Below are 1,122 nucleotides of genomic sequence, written 5' to 3'. Positions count from 1 at the left end.
GACAATCCACAGAGAGGGAAAAAATTACAGCCAGTTGTCCCATAGACAAAGGACATGCTATATTTATCTTCTTTCAAAAAAGGAAGGAACAGCTGGGATAGGGGAAAGAATATGTTATATCTAGAACATATAAAGAATTTTTGAAAAATCAGACCCCCTAAATTTAAAGACCCAATCCAAAAATGGGCATCTGAGATGAATACACATTTCTCAGATGAAGAAATACAAATGGGAAATAAATACATGAAAAAATGTTCAGCATCACTGGTCATCCAAGAGATGCAATTTAAAACAAACTTGAGATTTTGTCTCACCCAGAAAGAATGGCTATCATCAAGAAATCAAGCAATAACAAATGCTAAAGGGGCTGTGGAGGAAAAGGAGCCCTTCTCCACTGTTGGTGGTAGTGTAGACTGGTGCCACCATTGTGGAAATCAGTGTGACGATTCTTCAAATAACTGGTATTAGAGGTCCCATTCAACCCAACTATTCCCCTTCTGAGTATCTTCCCAGAAGAATTAAAATCATCATACCACAATGAAATGTGTGCACCCATGTTTATAGCAGCACAATTTGTCATAGCTAAATCTTGGAAACAACCCAGATGACCATCAACCAAGGAATGGATAAAGAAGATATGGTTATTTTATATAGTGGAATACTGCCACACCCTAAAAAAAGGATAAAATGGAGTCTTTTATAAGTAAATGGATACAACTTGAGAACATACTCATAAGTGTAATAAATCAGATGCATATGTATAAACATCATATTGCCTCACCAGTGTGAAAAAACAAACAAGTAAATAGGACCCAAAATGTACAACAGATATTGTGAATTTGGAAGAAACTATTCAAAAGAAAAGACAAACTTTGTTGGGGAAAGGAAAATGAAAAAAGAAAAAAATATATGTATATATAAGACAGTTGAGATTGCACACAGCTAGTTTCTGTTTATTAAAAAGAAAGTTTTGTGATAATATTGTATAGACAAGATATCTTGCCTATATCTTCTTCTGTAAATAACTGCTAAGGAGACAACAACACACAGTGTATCAACTATTGTAGCTGTCCTAATAGCCTATTTTGAAACTTATTTTAATTGTTATATTTATCTTTTTTT

General features: G+C 33.7%; 1 protein-coding gene across 1 annotated transcript in view; it reads right to left on the bottom strand.

The window, feature by feature from the left end:
- The window catches only part of LOC102005616 (cytochrome P450 2C18-like), a 105,087-nt gene that overhangs the window by 29,204 nt on the left and 74,761 nt on the right, over positions 1 to 1,122 (bottom strand). The window lies entirely within an intron of this gene.

Source organism: Chinchilla lanigera, unplaced genomic scaffold, assembly GCF_000276665.1.
Source record: "Chinchilla lanigera isolate Chin_1 unplaced genomic scaffold, ChiLan1.0 scaffold00106, whole genome shotgun sequence".
NCBI lineage: Eukaryota > Metazoa > Chordata > Mammalia > Rodentia > Chinchillidae > Chinchilla > Chinchilla lanigera.
This window is presented reverse-complemented; position numbering and strand designations above follow the sequence as displayed.